Source organism: Onychostruthus taczanowskii, unplaced genomic scaffold (genome assembly GCF_017590055.1).
Source record: "Onychostruthus taczanowskii isolate IOZ18803 unplaced genomic scaffold, ASM1759005v1 scaffold8, whole genome shotgun sequence".
Taxonomy (NCBI): Eukaryota; Metazoa; Chordata; class Aves; order Passeriformes; family Passeridae; genus Onychostruthus; species Onychostruthus taczanowskii.
The window spans coordinates 15,116,409-15,132,924 of NW_024505892.1; the positions used below are offsets into that span (position 1 = coordinate 15,116,409).

At 39.3% G+C, this 16,516-nt stretch overlaps 1 protein-coding gene across 7 annotated transcripts in view; it reads left to right on the plus strand.

Annotated features, from left to right (window-relative positions):
- HIVEP2 (HIVEP zinc finger 2) overlaps nucleotides 1–16,516 on the plus strand; it is a 135,928-nt gene that overhangs the window by 95,098 nt on the left and 24,314 nt on the right. For all 7 annotated transcript variants that reach the window (XM_041423714.1, XM_041423720.1, XM_041423721.1 and 4 more), the window contains one exon: nucleotides 15,243–15,287. The gene's annotated coding sequence lies outside the window, so the exon portion shown is untranslated. The remainder of the gene's footprint in view (nucleotides 1–15,242; nucleotides 15,288–16,516) is intronic.

Here is a 16,516-nt window from a genome sequence, read left to right on the forward strand (position 1 = left end):
TGGCAGATGATCTGTGCTTTCCGGACTCACTGCTACTGGAGATGAAGTATCTTACAGCAGTCTGTGATTAAAAGGATACCTCTAGTAATAATTTGCTCAATGAGAACTTTTATTATTTCTATGTGAAATTGCTAGCAGCAGGTAAGAGATCCTGGAAACCAGCTGTAGTTATTTAATTTGTAACCTGTCAGAAAAGAAGGTTTTGGTTTCCACTTCTGATGAGCACCTTGAGTGAAAAGCAAAACATGCAAAGGGCTGACTTACCTGAGCCCTCAGTGCAATGGGTAGTTCTGCATTTGAGTGATTCTCCTGAGAGCACCCCATGTGGAGTCTTTCACTTTATTGAAGGTTTCTGTTGTCCTGATTTGATCCACTTCTCAATTCATTGGTGGAATATTTCTATTAACTTTCCCACAAGCTAATTCAGACTGCATAAAAAGGGGAAAAAAGAAAAGATTCAGACTTGAATCCATGGGTGGTGCATTTTATAAGCAACTTCATCAATGCTTTGTTCCTAGAGATGTAAACAACCTTTTCTTTAAAAAATGAAAAGCAACTGGATGCACTTCTGGTGTCCCTCTGACTGCCAAGCATTCACTAGTAAACACTCAGGCAAATGGACCTCTTCATGCAGATGTGTCTGGGCCTGTATGTGGACCTATTCGTATGTGGAGTTTGAGTTGGAGAAAATAAGGTGCTCTTGATAAACTTGCTGAGGCAGTTATCTGCCTGAGATTACGTTTGTGTTTTTCATCCAGCAAGTTTTAAGTCTAAAGATGGTTGTGATGGAAAAAGCATAAAGCAAGGCTTTATGGTTTATGGTTTACCTGAGCTTTATGATGAGGAGGGGATAGACAAACTTAAGGCAAACTTAAGCAGAGCAGTGTGGTCTCCCAAAAGGGGGGTAGAACTGCCCCAGACAGAGAATGCTCCCGAAAATTTTGATGGCACTAGCTGCCACATTACCCTTTAGTGTCATTTAGCAAATTATTTCCCTGTTGGATAAGATGGAAGTAAGCTTCCTTTGCTGTCTGCCTGATTGCCTGCTGTCCAAACCTGCTCTGACCAGTCAGCAAAAAATGTGAGTGCCTTTGACTTCCACTGGCCTTTTTCCTGGCCTTGCTCTGCCCTTTGCTCTTTCTGGCAAGGTCCTGTTACAGCTAGACCTCAGGATAGCAGCCTAAGTGCCAACAACTTCTAGCTGTCATGTGAAACTGCAATTTGGTTCACATCAGTTCTGTTCTTTCTCTAAGCAGTATGTACAGAATATAAAAGTTCATATCCTATCTTATGATTAGATTTGACATCCTTGAACAGATCAAGGAGAAAAATGAATTGTTACCCTGAAAAAAGTTGTGAAGAAAAATATCAGAGTGATGGCTTTTTGCTTTTAAGTTTTCCTGATCAGAACTCAGAGGCTGAATTTTGGATCAAACAGCCGTAGCGATTTTGCAATCAAATACTCCCAGCTTGTGAAGATGCAAACAGCCGCTCCTCCAGCTTGCTCTAATGAACCAGCAGCTCTTTGTTGATGGTAGCAAAGCAATTAGGCTCCCTGTTACGCAGTTGCATCTGAGCAATTTGGTTTATTTTACTCAAGGAGACCTCACCAATCCACAATTAAAGTGGCATTTTCATCTCTCACTTAGGGGTTGAGAAAACGCTTTTGGAGGTCTTTGTTCCTTTGATGAGCTTGGGAGAGGAACAAAATCAAGCAAAGTTTTTTTGTGGCAGGAGTTGGGTCGTGACTGAGATAGTTGGCTACTTCATTATAGCAAACACGTAGGTGGCCATTCTCATGTTTTGAGATCCAAGAGAGGAGCTCTGACTTGACTGACATCTTTGAGGGGAGTGGAGTCAATCTTTTGCAGAAGGAGGGTCAGGTCAGCTGTGCCATATGCAGCACTCACTGACAGTGAGCCCTTTCCTCTCAGCTCCTTTGAAGTTACAGTCTCTATCTTTTTGGCAGGATCAGATCCAAGTGGTGAGATGGCCCTGAGTTCGGGCAACTTAAAATGTCTGTAATTTTTTGCACTTGTTTGATTGTGGTATTTATAGCTCATTTTTACTGGTGCTTTCTTTTCAGTGTAACAGTTACCAGCAGACTTCCTTGCTGGTAACTGGTTCCACTCTGAAGGAAAGACTGGATGTAATTTGGAGAATCGTTAGGGTGAGATCAGTTCTTGAAACCTGAGTCAAGTTAATGATGAAACCTGAGTTTTGTTAATAATACATTGTAATTATCACTTCCAGCAGAGCAGATTCCTCATATTTCTCATCTTTTTAGCTTGAGGATCCTAGTTACTGTGATATTGCTTGGGTCTACAAGAGGAAGATACCTGGTCTCCACCACAAGATTTCCACTTGAGCTTTTCCAAGTAGAGCAGTGCGTCTGCAGATGTTGGTGCATTACACAAGCTGAGGTGAAGAGGGGCCAAGAGGAGGATACATGATCAAGAGATGAAACAGCAGAACGTTAATAATAAAAGACACCTAATTGGATGTGCCCTTTTGCCCAGCAACAAGGACATATGTCAGTGCACAGAAGGCACCAGGCTCGTGGCAACCTGCTCCCACCTCCTACAGGTCTTCCTGAGGACAAAATTGCATTATGAGCCAAGCCACTTGCCTGCTGCAGTTGGCAATAAAGCATTAATCCTAACCCTTTGTAGACTGCATCTATGCTTGCACCTCCGAGATGCTGGGCCAGATTGGAGAGGTGACATAAATCATGGTGTGCCTTATGTGTTGGTGAGTGGGAGGGGAGCGCACACTGGGGAAAATGACACCGTGCAGGGGTGGGAGGGAGAAGGCTGTGGCAGGAAAAGCAACCTGCAGCAGGATGTAGGATGATGTGCGATAGTGCAGACTCTGCTTAATGCCGTATTTCCTTACTGCCTCCTGGAGTTCCTGTTGCAGCCTCCCCTGCTCTCCTGTGCTGGTGCCCACTGCCTCCATTTGTCCATGGTGTGCTTTAACCTACTGTAGGCTTTCATTTTGTGGGAAATGCCATTGTGGAACTCCTGTCCCATCTGAAGTGCAGGACACCACTGCATCCAGCCTCCCACCCCACCTATGCTATCTGAAGGTTCACCACATTGTGAAGGTGTGAGTAAGGGACTTACTTTAGAGCAAGGTGAAATGGCCTTAAGTTGCAACAAGGGAGGTTTAGTTTGGGTATTAGGAAAACTTTCTTCATAGCACTGGAACAGGCTGCTGGAACAGGGAATTGGTGGAGTCACCATTCCTGGAAGTATTTAAAGTCTTGTGGATGTGGCACTTAGGGACATGGTTTAGTGGTGGACTTAACAGTGTTAAGTTAATGGCTGGGCTCAATGATATCAACAGTCTTTTCCAATCTAAATGATTCTGTGATTCTACATTTGGGACAAGAAGGTTCCAGCACTCATAGTTTAAAAACTGGCCAAGGAGAAAGCCTATGGCAGGAACTTACCAAAAAAAGAGATTTCATTCCCTGACTTTGGAATTTCAGTCTATTTTACAGAATTTTAGAAAATACAATGTAACAGTAAGTGTTATGTTTTCTTAATACACTTTTCTGTGGTTTTCTTAGTTTAATCTTCTCCTTTGTATGTTTCTTTAAATAGGTGCAATCTTAAAATTTAGGTAATATATTACTGTTCCTTAGACAGAATTCCTGTTCCAGATTTGAGTGGGGAGGTACACTGAGGCTATGATCACTGTACTTTTAACTTTATAACTTAAGATCCACAAAGTGGTTGAGAATATGTGGTCCTGTTTCCTATTAGCTTTATGGAAATATATTGCCAGAACATGGTCTTCAGTATTTAAACCTACTAATAATTATTTTTGCATTCATGTTTCCTCTAATATAAAAACATCTATTCTTCATTTCAGATGAAAATTAAATTGTCTGAAGAATAGTATCGTCAACTGATTTGTCTTACATCATCATGTTTATCTATTCTAGTAGAAAAATCAGTGATTATTAAATTTACCGCTAAGGCAAAGAATGAAAATACAAAACTATGATGCTGCACAAAGAGTGTTCTTGCATCAATGGGAATTAATCACAGCATATCAAGAAAAGAACATGGTCTCAATTTCCCACTGTAGTTAATGTTAAAAATTTAATCTTATTAACTTCAATTACTTTTTGTTTAATGTTAAAATCAGAGGAAAATAAAAATTCTAATTTCAGAATAGTCATTTGGATTGAGTCTTGCATGTGAAGTTGGCAGCGTTACAGTGGACTTTTTTATCTTGTCGTAAATGAGAGAAAAGTCCGGTTAAAAACCTGTATGTTTTTGTTTAGCCCAGTAGAAGTGATGGGCGATATTTGGAGGCACACAGGAAGGCTGCACAATAATGAAACAAACTCCTCTTGTGCACATCAGCCAAACGAGTCATGATATCAAATAGAAAAAGCAAAATTGTGGGAGAGACCATTTCCTTGCACAGCTCATATAGAGCTCTAGTCAGCACTAGGAATTTGGCATGAGTGTTGCTCCCAGTAGTGGTATTCCAGTCACAGGCTTTAAATAGTTGCAGATGTTCTCAGGGGGACTGGGGAGATTGTCCCTGCCTTCCATTTGGGAAGCAGGTAGTGAAGCACATGGCCTGCAGGAGCACGGAGCTTCCCTGGAAGGAGGCTTGGCAGAACACCCCTGAACACCTCAGCTGAGTGTAGCTGTGGCTCATCCTGTTGCAGTCAAACCCCCAGGAGGCGCAGGGCTCCTGTCAGGAGGAGCAGTGGGATGGTTCGTGTGGCAGCCCAAGCAAGGCTTGCCGGCACCGGCAGTAGGCCAAGCCCTCCTGTTCTTGGCCAAGGCCAAGAAATGGCAGTAGCTGATGGGTCTCTTCCTGGCATGTCCTTTGTGCCAGGGAGGGGCTGTGCGCCAGCCCTGGGCAGGTGTGGCATGCAGGACTGCTGGCCAGGCACAGGACCTGCCCCTTGCCTTCACCTCCTGCTGCTCCCCGGAGTTTGCTGGTACAGCTCTGGTTTTGCCTCAGTCTATTCCCATAGTTCAATGGGTTGTTTATTGGGATGTCTTAATAGAAAGCTTCCGACTATTTGTTATGGGATGTCAGGATGTAAAAGCCGCATGGAAGATTTGCCTGGTCTTCTCACCTTTATTCTTGATATAATGTCGATGAAAAGGGAATGATTTCAGAATCTGAATTTTACCCCCTTCGTGTTCTCAAGTTTCTCAAGTTAGAAACAGGAAGCTGTTTTGCATAAAGGTAAGATTGTGTTTTTAACAAGAAAAGTTGGTGTTAGACAGACTAAATATACCCACACAGTCATACTCAGTGGGTAGTCCTAGCTATTTTTAGGCTTTATTTGTGCCTCTCTTTATTTGTTGGGTTTTTTTTAGTGACATCTCCACTGTACCTTCAGCTCGTAGAGAGGCACCACTTCCTGCACTGGTATGAAACTGGCAATTACAGCCAGCCTTGTCAGGTGTCATTTATCAGATGTTGCAGAGGGCTGGTTTCAGCAAAGGAAGAACAAAGCTTAATAAAAAGAGAGAGAGGCAGAAGCATTCTCTTAATAATTTGCCCTTTGCAACAGCAGACCCTTATCAGATCACCCACACTCATCTGGCTGCTGACGCTGTACTTGCTTCATTAGTACGAGCTATTTTTACACCTTTTGTGACTTTTGAGGAACCGAGTGGGCCTGCTGGCTTGTAGTGATTCACCATCTCCAGGCGAACAGGGTGTCCTCAAACCCTGTCAGTGGGGGAGGAAGGGAAAAGTAAGGGGAAGAGTTCAATTGAATGAGAAGTTGATTAAGTGGATTATTTATCTTAGGTGGTCTGAGTGATAAAACATTGCAATGTGTCTTAAGGAAAATAGCCCTATTTGTTTTTGGCTGGCACTGCAACATTTCAGATTGTTGGGAGCTATCCCACGGAACATTCAGTAATAATTAGTTCAAGTCTAGTTTAGCAAACATGCATGCTTGCATATTGTACTCTACGTGGTCATTTTTCTGTCTATAAAGGGAATGTTGAGGGCTAGACATGGAGATGTTTGAGAGCTGAACTTGATCTTTAAAGGTCTCTTCCAACTCAAAACACTGGGTTGCATGTTGGTGATTCTTTCTTTTGTGTGTTGTGTCGCTGGTGTATCGCAAGCACCTAAGGTACTTTTGGGCCAGACTGTTAGGTGATTTCTCTTTCACTTCTGATAATGGAAAGAAAAACTAAATTTGGTGAAATGAGCCAGGCAGGATACAGGAGAAGGAGAACCCTGTATGAAGTTGTCTGGGTTTTTTTTTAAAGCTGAGCAACATTTGCTTTCCCTTTTGATGGATCTTCAAGAGATAAGGTCCTCTCGGAACCTGTTGAGCTCTTGTCTGGTGGCTGAAATTAGGATTGCTGCCCTCTACTTCAGCTTCTCGGGAATAGGAGGACAGGAGTAATTTGATGTTCAATCATTTCATATTGCAGGTTTCCTTGGAGTATTTTCAAAAGTTAGTGGTATGTGGGACACGTATGTAAAACGTTAAGATGCTGTGGTGATGCACCCTGATCTGACCTTGTCTGGTAAAAAGTCATCATGAAATCATGAAACAGTGTCTTTCCTGAAAAATGTTTTGGGTTTTATTATGTTGTGCTTGTTGAAATCTGTAACTTAGCTGTCAGCTTGGTCTGTGCCTTAAAATGGCAACAGCTCTATAATAACAGAGGTTTTAAATGCAGTCTCAGGCATTTTGTTAGACATTTATCTTTTCAGAAGTGTTTGCTTATGAGAATGATGGTAAGGTTAATAAACACAGCTGAGTTGTGTTTTGTAGAAAGAAACTTAAGTGCAAAGAGTGAAATTTCATGTATAACTACAAAATGCAGCAAAAGGCATATGCATATTTTACTGAATTTTTAAGTGTTATTCTGATGCAATTGAATGGTATACATACTGACTTTCAGTGCTTCATACAGTAAAAAAAAAGAACAAAGTACTGTGAAATATAACCAGAATAATTTTAAAGAGGTTTTTTTTATTATTCTTTTCCTCTTCAGGCCATCCTGAGGGTTGTAAAGAAAGCAGCATTATTAAATGTGCAGTGTAATTAATGTATCCTACATTACCTTTATAGTGATCGGAATCTTTCTGCAGTGCTCGGTGACTGGATTTGCTACACCAAAATGCCTGTATTGAGTCATTAGTCAAAATGAAACATTTTGGCTGCTGAGTAGTGACTGTTGTGGCATCTAAGCAATATTTAGGATTGGAGTCTTAGTAGCTGATCTCAGCTGAACTCTTACAAAGTATTCAGGATGGATTGAAATAAAACTGCTGTGAAGACCCATTCTACTTTGGGGGCAAAAAGTGGAAAAAAAATAGTAAGAACATACTGCTGATGTTTAGCATGTGTCTCTTTTTGTTTTGACACGTGATGACCACAGAGCTTAGTAAACAAAGACAGGTTTTAAAATAAGCTTGTATAATAATTGGTGTGAGTGAAAAAACAAGTGCAAGCTCAGGTACTATAAATGTCTTCATATGTAATTCTTCCAGGGCGAGAGTTTCAGTCTGAGGCAGCGCATTTGCTCATTCAAAAAGGTGTTTGAAAGACACTGATATTTTAATGTGAAATGAAAGTGGTTTCTTCTGACATGGTGCGAAAGGAGGCATGACTGTTCACAAAATCTGCCGCGGTTGCATAATTAGGATTGTGTAACTTTTTAACTTGAAAAACCTCGCTTCCCAGAAAACTCAGTTATATTTTCCCTCTGAGGTGAAAATGCTAGGCTAAGGCCTGGTATTTGCCTAGTATTTCCTTTTGGCATGAGAAGAATAATACTTTGTACCTAAAAATGTTGCAATATTTACTCAAATTTTGATTTTTTTTTTTTTCCTGGGAAAACCTGGGGGAAAGCTGTGTGATATCTTAACAGAGCTTTACCAGTACAGCTGTGTTCTCCCCAGCAGCTGCCCATTTGCAATTCTTGTGTAAAAATGATGAGGCATTTCAGCCTTTGCATGTCTTTCAGTTAGGAAAATTCTTATATCCGACAACTTTAACAGTTTGAACTCTCCAGTGAAAATGTTCTTACCCTTCCTACTGTAGATGATGTTTTATAAGTCTGTAAATGACTACAAACCACATCTGCATGGGAATCTTGCTTTTTGCATACACTTTGTCCTTACCAAGTGCTGCTAACTTCATAGTTTACTTAGTCTGTCCTTTATTGGGTGTGAAATTTCCCTTTCCGATTAACACGTTCCTTTGTGTTGAACTGAGAAAAAAATTCTTTAATATCAATAATTTTCACCAGTTCTTGCAAATGCAAAACTTCCATTGCAATCCCAGTGGCATTACATAGCATCATTGGTTAGCATCCGAGCTTTTGCTTTGCAGAAGTTTTTAGCCCTTTCTGGGCAGGGCCAAAGCTCCATTTCCTTTCTACATAGTGAAAAGTAATTCTGCAAATGGTGATTTGACACTTCTATGGTTTGGCACAGTGTCCTTATGTTTAACTGCTGTGGCTCAGAAGAAAGTGAGATAAAGCTGAGTTTCTGCTGACAGACTAGTCCAAGAATTAAGAGCTCATGAGTATCTCAGCACTGTTTTGGATACTCCTGTACATTGTTAATGTGTATTTAGTGAATACTATTGCTTACTACTTAATTCACCCTTGAGAGACACTCATTCTTCTGCAGATAGCACCAATGGGATTAGCCATTATATAAACCTTGTTTCAGCCATCAAAATGGTGTTTAAAGAGGACCGTGGTGGGCATTGGTTTGTGACTGTTCTCTGCATGGGAGCTGTTCTCACTCTTATAAATCACTGTATACTACAGTTCGAAAGAAAATGGGGAGTGGGGGTGGGGGTATGGGCAGGGCAAAACAATTGTGGTATTTTTGTTGCCTTCTGAAATTTTAATAATCCTGGAAGTACTGCCTGTCAGATCTGCTGTTGCTCTGCCATTACATTTTAAGGTCCACATGGGAAATTATTGGTATTTTATTAAACTGTTTTCATTTTTTAACTTGTTCCCCAAGGAAATAAGTACCAGTGAGCAATGATTAGCAGTTTATATAGTTCTCTTGTTTAGTTCATACCTGAATAATCCCAATCCTCTGCTTTTGTACAGAGACAGATTCAGGATGTCCATGTCAGAAGGCAGTCAGACAGAACAGGTAGATTTTGCGTTATCTGACATGCTCTGTCAGACTCTTGAGGTTCACAGCAAGATTAGGCAACCAGAAACAAAATATTTACCTGATCCGTTAAAAGCAGTGGGATCAGAGGGATCAATTAACTGATAATTGGTTGACATGATTGTTTGACTTGTTGGCTATTTTGGCATCTCTTTGACAGCAGGGTTTTGTTCAGTTCAAGGAGAAGAATAGAGATTTGTTTTCAAATCCCTACCTATAAAGGAAGCATTTAAGATTAATTTGGCTCCTGCATAGTTTTCTCTCTCTCTTTTTTTTTTTTTTTTTTTTTTTTTTTTTTTTTTTTTTTAAATACTCATCTTGTGGAAATAACTGTTCAACTGGTCTTTGGCAACTAGAGCTTTTTTAATACATTTCCCCATCTGATAATAATGTGTACATTGTGTATGATGCTAAAAAAGGAAATAGTGATATACTTTTAAGTGAGAAATCCTTGTCATTATAGTTAAAAGGTCAGTGTTAAAGCATTTCTACTCTAGACTTCCTATATGGCTTGTTAAAAATTTGAAGTTAAGGTTTTTGTTTGGTGCTGTTTTTCTACAGAGAGCAGCAGTTTAAAATTATATTTGAGATACTTAACATAGCAAAACCTGAATGTTTTGCTGCAGCTTGTACTCAAAGCATTTATGGTACAAACCAGCATCTCTTAATGAAAATCACCCATCTTTTCTTACTATTATGTAATTGAACATTTCTTTATATTATGTTACATTTCTGTATGTTACAATTCTCTCTGTAGACATCTTAGAGGTGTTGACTTAGTTTATTTTCACCTTGTGGCAAATAACTTCAGATATTTTGTATGTAGGATGTAAAAGCCTAAACCTAAATGGTCTGATTCTGTTTGTTTTTATGAGGAATAAATCTGGAATGATGTCCTTGGATTTGCAGCTCATTGCTTCAGATTCATGCCAGGTTAATGTAGAGCAGAATTTTGCTCTCTTTCTTGTTGGTATAATTTGTCTCCTTTCAGGCTCTTTGAGTCAAATCTTGTAATGAGAGGCTCTTGTTTCATAGCTGATTTTTCTCTTAGTGTGTGCCTGACCTCTGACTCAGGGTCACATTCAGAGTCTAAGTCTTCATCACAGCAAATACACATAGACATTTATATGAAATGTCTGAACAGGTCTAAGATCCTGCACTTCAGGTTATCAGGTGTTAGGGAACAACAGATTTGATTACTTGATTGTTTTCTTAGTTGGTGTCAGCTTGATTGTTTTCTTAGTTGTGCTTTTAAAGTACCTTCTTCAACATACTCTCATAATGGTCTCAGGTAATATTTTGAATTATATGAAATAATTAAGGTGAATTTGGTAAAAGCATAAAATTAATTAAATACGCAATACTACTACAGTTGTTTAAAATGTTTTAGATGCCAATTCTCAATGGCTGAGATTCTAGAACAGTTCTCAAAGTAAAGCAAGATACAGTTGAAGCACTGAAATAATAATGGCACAAATAAAAATGCCAGGTTTTACACCACTTCTAGTTTTACACGCACAAAACTGTCCCTTGAAACCAGCAACTACCAGGGACACAAATGTGCCCTCATGAGGACAAAAGCCTGAATTTGTTGTTTGGACACAGTGAGGTTGCAGTCTGCCCTTGATGTATCTGTAACAGGATCCTCTCAGTTCCTGGCTTCTTGGGGAATCCATGCGAGCACAATATAGCAATGGAGAACAGATCCTGCCCTGTAGCTTGACCTCAAGTAAACTCAGTACAGTTTGTTAGATCATTGTGTACTGCCTGCACTTGCTGAGCAGTGCTTGGGTTTGTATTGGTTGGTACTTTTAAATGACATTTGAAAAAGTATATAGTAATAATTAGTTCAGCTGCCCAAATTTAAAAAAAGGAAAAAGCCATCAAAAAAACCACCCCAAAAAAACCCACCCAAAAAACCCTGAAAATCCAACCAAACCCATAAGTACTAGTCTAAGTGTTTCATGGTTTTGCCAAAACTATGGCTCTCTGGCTGATTTTGGAGAGTGACAATACATTCAATAAAGCACTGGAATCCAGAGGGCACGCAGAACATCTGAGGTGAAATTAAATTAACAAATTAGAGTAGTATCTTCAAACCTGAAGAAGTAACAACAAGAGGGATAACATAAAAAGTGGTAGATTAAAATAAATGCATCTAACCTGTTTTAAAACCTGTTTGATTTGCATGTGCAAAATGATGTCTTACAACTCCTGCCAAACTGGAGCGAAAGCACAAGCATGCTCCCATTCCCCAGTAATTCAGACTTTGCCCAGTGTCAGTTGGTCATCTCTTTTTCTTCATTTGTGTAAAATGCCAAAACTATACACCCCAAGGACTGCATTCTTTTTGTTCTGTTGCCACATAACATCCTCAGCCCATGAATGAATATATAACCTTGGAAAGAAGGAGGAACAAATGCTTATCTATCTTCATACCAGTTAAACCCTTCAGTTCAGAGGTGCACACTGGATGTTGGTTGAGAGGTCTTCTTCAGGCTTAGCCCACCTATGACTTTGCCTATGCGGGTGAAACTATAAATCCATGTTTTACTAGGGATCTCAGTCTTTTTTTATTTTCACTGGGATATCAGCACCAAGCAGTTCTTTGGGGAATCTCATTAGTAAGACAGAGGGAAGCATGTAGGACAGCAATCTGAAAGTATGCTGCCTTTCTTCCTGAAAGGCCAAGGCAATTTTCTTCTCAGTTGCAGGTGGGGAAGAGTTAGAGGTGGCCTCTCTAGTAAGGCTGCTGGGCTTATCCCAGACGTAAACTAGACTTGCCTAATAAGGGTCTTGGCAGAGGTCTGTGCATGAGTGTCAGGATTTCATAGGAGCCACTGCAGTTTTTCTGTGCTAACACTTGCCCTATAGAATACAAATTCTTCAGGGCCAGTTACTGTGGTTTTAGCCAGCTTTGTGCTGGCAGAGCTGGACAAAAAAGATTTAAAACAAGGCTGGATCTGACCCTTAGTCCTTATGCTAGAGTCAATATTTATTCTGTATGGTGCACTCAGGATTTAGCCTGGAAGACATAAGCTTCCAATTTGTTCACTTGCAAGAACTGTAATATGAGCTACAAATTGAGAAGCAGTAAAAGTAATATCTTGCCAAATTTTATTTTAAAGCTGTTGAGTGTAACCATTTTAATGGTCTGAAAAAAAGAGGAAGAAAAAAAGAAAAGAAGGAATAATCTTGGAGCTCTGCAGTCAATCAGATACACATCCCCTGCATACAGCTCACGAAGGCACTCTCATTAAAAAAGGAGCAAAAGGATAATGTTCCTTTCTAGAAAGTTTTCAAAGTCTTGATTTAGTAGGTGCATCTGACATAAATACAGCTCCTGGTTTCCAAGTAATCTTCTCATGTTCAAAGTTTTCATGGAAGTGAAATGTCCTGTTTTGAAGCAGGCGGATAGCACAGCTAATGTGACTAGGGGAGCTGGCTCTTGGGCCACATTCCTGTCAGGAAACCTGGCTTGGCCACCAGCCAGGAAGGACTTTGCAGCTCCTGTCAAACAATGTGCTCGGTGCAACTCCCATACGGCTTCTGATCCGGGTAGGTGGGCTACTCTTACTCACTCCAGCAGAGCTGAGCCGTGCCAAAGGCATTAAAAAAATTGTGCCCTTATGTCATCCTTTGTTCCTTGGTTTTAAATAGGTAGCACTCTAAATATAATGAGTTTCTGCCTATCGAACAGTATGTATTTGATGGAAAGCAATATTTAAAAGTGTAATTACAATTTTTTCTAAAGGAGAAACATTAATCACTTGGAAAAATTGAAGCATTCTGTTGGTTTAAGCTAGGCTGTGGATGCAGCCAGATGAGATGGAGTTTTGACTGGATGAAACAGAAACAATGCCAACTAGCTTTGCAGTGTCTTACATTTCTCCAGGTAGGCCAGTCTCCCATTAGGGAGGGGAAAAAGAACAAGAGAAGTAATATTAAAGCCATCTTTGACACAGCACTGATGGCAGCTCAAACCAAACCGGAAATTATTATGTTCCTTCTGGAAAAGGATTTCTTTTTCCCAGGAGAGTGGCTCTTGCCATACTTAAACCATCAATAATCCCTGTAATTAGTCTCTACGTGTTTCATAGTGGAGGTTGAAAAATTGTATAGAATGTTCTGATGTTGCAGGCCTGAAGAAGGGCTTTAACTCTGTAACGGAGTTCTCAGTCCAGAACAGAAAAGTTTTGGATGTATATTAGCATCATCTTTTGCTGAAATAAAGCCATTGCTGTCACATTGCTGTGACTGTCAGATTTCTTCTATAAAGGTGCTCTCAGTAAAAGAAGTGTGAAAAGAAAGGATACTCCCATCTTCTAGAAATTTCTCCTTCACCATTTGCAAAATTGCCTAATAAGGAGAAGAGTATTTTTCTTTGAAGATGGAAAATACCTTTTTGTTCTCTCAGTAAGGAACATTCACTCCTGCCCCTCTTTCTGCTTTCTCAAGCCACACATTTTCCTTTACATCTGTGCTCATATATTGGCATCATTAGCTACCTGGGATTCAGTGTAGCTCAGCTGCTGGAACTGCTGGGCCATTTACCTGCCATTTCCTCATGAGCCCCTGCCGAGCTGCTCTGCAGTAACCACTTCTGGTATAATGTAACTCGTGCACAAGGATTTCTTTTTCCATTTGGACTGACACTTTTTATTTGAGGAAGCGGATTGGGAAATTAAAAAAAAAAAAAAGTTGGATTTCATTTTTCTTTTTTATTTTAGAGAATTAGAAAACAGACTTATTTAAAGATGCCATTAGCACATCAAAACTAAATGACATTATGATCTAAAACATTCTGGATTGCATTTGATAACTTGCTGTTATTTTGTACTACAGGGGATTTCTCTATAGTTAAAAGAAATAGTTGACTACACCAACATTCCATCAGTTATTGCTGGCCTAACTACTGACATATTATTTGTGCTACTAATGATTAATTCATAACAGGTGGCATGGTACTGATTCTATTTGTGTCAAGTTATCAGGCTTTGCTATTGTCCATTTGTTCTTGGAAAGTGTTATTAATTACAAAGAACTAAAAAAGATTTTTCAATATTTTGTTGGGTTTTTTTTTCTTTTATAAGATGTTATTTTTTATAATTTTTGGTGTAATTCAATGGAAAAAAACATGAGCACTCTAGCTTCTTTGTGATAGTTGCTAATTGAGGATCATTACAATAGTCTGTATCACCTACTCTGAAGCTAATGTTCCAGCTGTTTCTAAAGATCTGTTTTTTAGAGATGCTCTGACTTCTGGCATAAATAAAAGCAATAGAGAAATGCTGCCATTATTGCTTTTGTTGTCAAAATTGAACATAGATCCTTTTTAATGAAACAAAAGCAGAAATCTTTTTGAAGAGAGATTTGTCGAAAACTGAAAGGGAGAGTCCTCCTTTTGTGGGTCTTAAGGCAATAAGATGATGCTCAGGCTCCCTCTTCTCTGAGCTGGTCTTTTCAACAATACAGAGCAGCCTGCAATGTGGTGACAGTCAGAGAGGTGGCAAATCATGGCAGTCAGAGAGGTCTTTTCTGTAAGTTTCTTCTCTGAGAAAGCAGCCATATATTCTATAGTACTATCATACAGGTATTAACTAATTTGGACACCTACTCCTGTTTCACTACATTTTCTTCTCCCTGAGTGGTGACACCCTGACCAGGACTTTTTGCTGGTCCCTGAAACATTTAATGAGAGGCCTGGAGTCTAAAAGTATTAGCTGAAGAGAGGCATTGAAAGGGGATTTGCCAAGGGGATTCAGGGATAATCCAGGCTTAACAAAGGCATAGGAATGAAGAGGTACACTGGCAGCTCTCTTTTCACTGATTCAGAAAGGTGAGACTTTATTAGTTTAGACTTGCTGTTATTCATCTACACATTAGAAACCTAAGTCCTTTAAAACTATTCATGCTTATAGTCTTCAAATGTAATTACTCAGACCTCTAAGTCACGACATGAAATTTTCTAGTGGATGGGTAAATGAAATTTTCAGACCTCTACTGTAAAGAATAGAAGATTTTCATCATCATCTATACCTAATATCAAAAATTTCTTATAATTGTATTTTTTTTCCCCACAGGGATTTTGAAGCTAGTCATGCCTGTTAGATGTTTAGAAGATGCAGGTAATTACTTTATACTGAAAAAAAAAATCTGAAGTGCTATTACTTGTGTGTTTTCATGCACTTAGCTATTGTTTCTTTAAGCCAAATTCATTTTCTCCACTGTAAGAATGAGAAGTATTCCAGTATCTATAATACTGATGTTTTTACTCTTTTCCTTGCTAAAGTTAAATTATGGCTGTCTGTATAATTCACACTATTTTATCCAGAAACTGTCTTGTGTTTGGATAACATGAAAACGGTGAGGGAAAATTTTACTTCAAATTCAAATGCTGTACTTTTGTATGGAAATCATACCTCTGAGCTTTTGGTCTTTTTAATGGAACTGTGGAAATCTATTGTGTTTAAACATTAAAAATGCATGTATACCTGGATGGAATTGTTTCAACAGTGAAATCTAAAATGCTAGTCACATAAGCACAGTCTCTAATACATCCTTTACATCTAGCAAGACATTCTCACTAGAATTTAGCATAGTGATTTGAAGATGGAGTTGGGGAAAGGTACCAGTAGTGCTGTGTTTGAAATGCTTCTTTGATGTCTCTTTTTTGACTCTTTAAAAGTAGTTTAGAATGGCAAGCAGCACCTTCTTATAAAACCAGTTAGATGATCTAAGGTAAGAAGTACCTCACTTCAGCAGTTTTTTAACAATATTCAGTATATACCCCAAGCTGACTAGTTAGAAATAAGCATCTCCATAGTGGAGGGCCTTGTGCATGGACAGCCTCTGTGTCAGAAGCACCTGTCATGATATGGAAAGATTTCTTCACTGATCAACCTACTTTGACTCGAGAGGAAGGCCAGGTGACTAAAGTGCATGTCTGAACCGTAAGTGAGTAATACTGGATAAGGTAATTCTCACTCACAGTGTTAGGCTTCTATTTTCAGCAGTGATTTGCTGAAAGAGCTTTGAAAGTATGTGGTGGACTTTTTGAGATCAAGTCTTTAACCTGTCCCCTGAAAGCCTTCCAAAACTACTGTTTCATTTGGAAACTGTAGGTCTTTATTTTCCAATCCTAGAGCTGCTATTGAGTAGTGATTATGCTTGTGTGCAGTCCCTAGAGCCAGTCTTTACTGTTTCTGCTCACAAAAGGGAGTTTAGTGAAATGTAGTTACTTTTACTCAAGTCCCTCTGTAATTTCCATGTAAGGCTAAATAGAAGTGCAGCTGACTACAACGATGTTGTTTAGCATGTCTATACTAACTGGTGTGTGTGGGTTTGTTTTGGTTTT